Consider the following 1204-nt stretch of genomic DNA (forward strand, 5'->3'; position numbering starts at 1 on the left):
TTCACAACTTTGAGCTAGAGACAAAGAGACAATTCGTGCACAAAGAAGGCAAAGATCGCTCCATCTGCAGAGGAGTTGAAAGCCTCAGTTTTTGGGGATGCAAAAGGCATTGTGTTTATCAACTATCGTCAAAAGAAAGGGCCACAGCATCAATGGAGATTAAAACGCCAACTTGCTGAGGCAGTTACGAAAGGCTACCAAGACCAAACTCCCAGGAAAACTGACAAGAGCTGTCTTGTTTCATGGGGGAAATGCTCCAAAACACAAATCCGTGGTTTCAATGGCTGAATGTGCATGATTTAAGCTTTGAACTGGTTGATAACCCTCTCTACCATCCTAATTTGACCTCATCTGACTATCATCAGTTCCCAAACATGAAAATCGCGTGGCTGGGAGCAAGTATAGCAGTGATAGTGAGGCTATATCTGCTGCTGATGACTTTTTTGAACTACAGGATGAAAGCTTCTACACCAATGGGATTCAAGCAGAGCAACACCAATGGAAGAAGTGTGTGGTCCGCAACGGGGACTACGTTGAAATATAAAGCTCATCTGATCACATTCCATGAAAATATGAGAGTCATCTTATGAACTTTTCAGCCGACGCTTGTAATCTTAAAAATTTATCGCTGTTTTTAATGCTCTTTGTTACTAGTGTGGCTATAATTTTGGAGACGTCTTCTCACTCACTCACTCACTCACTCATTTACTCACTCACTCACTCACCCACTCACTCATCATTCAATCACCCAGTCGCTCACTCAGTAACTCTCTCGCTCACTCGCTCACTTAGTCACTCACACACTCATTCACTCATTCACTGATTTATACATTGTTTATCATATTGCAAGATATCAATGTGCCGCATATTTGGTTGTAATCGTGAATCTCATAGTTGCAGAACTTCTTGACAGCAAAGTTTTACCTGTTCCTATTTTATTGTCACATATTTTGTCAAGTAATTTACTCTAGTCATTAATATCGATTATAGCTCCGACCAAAATATGTTTAATCTTACGCCAAAGTCAAAAGATCAATATTAATTTCAGCTAAAAGTTTTCTACAGACTTTATGCAAAAACGATAATTAATCTATATGTTCGTTTTATCAACTCGTCGGCTATGTAGTTAAGTTTTGTCACTCTGAATTCCTCTTATAACATCATACGGCGATACGACTACTTGTTATATATAAATATATATATA

The sequence above is a fragment of the Octopus bimaculoides genome, chromosome 25 (assembly GCF_001194135.2).
Source record: "Octopus bimaculoides isolate UCB-OBI-ISO-001 chromosome 25, ASM119413v2, whole genome shotgun sequence".
Classification (NCBI taxonomy): Eukaryota; Metazoa; Mollusca; class Cephalopoda; order Octopoda; family Octopodidae; genus Octopus; species Octopus bimaculoides.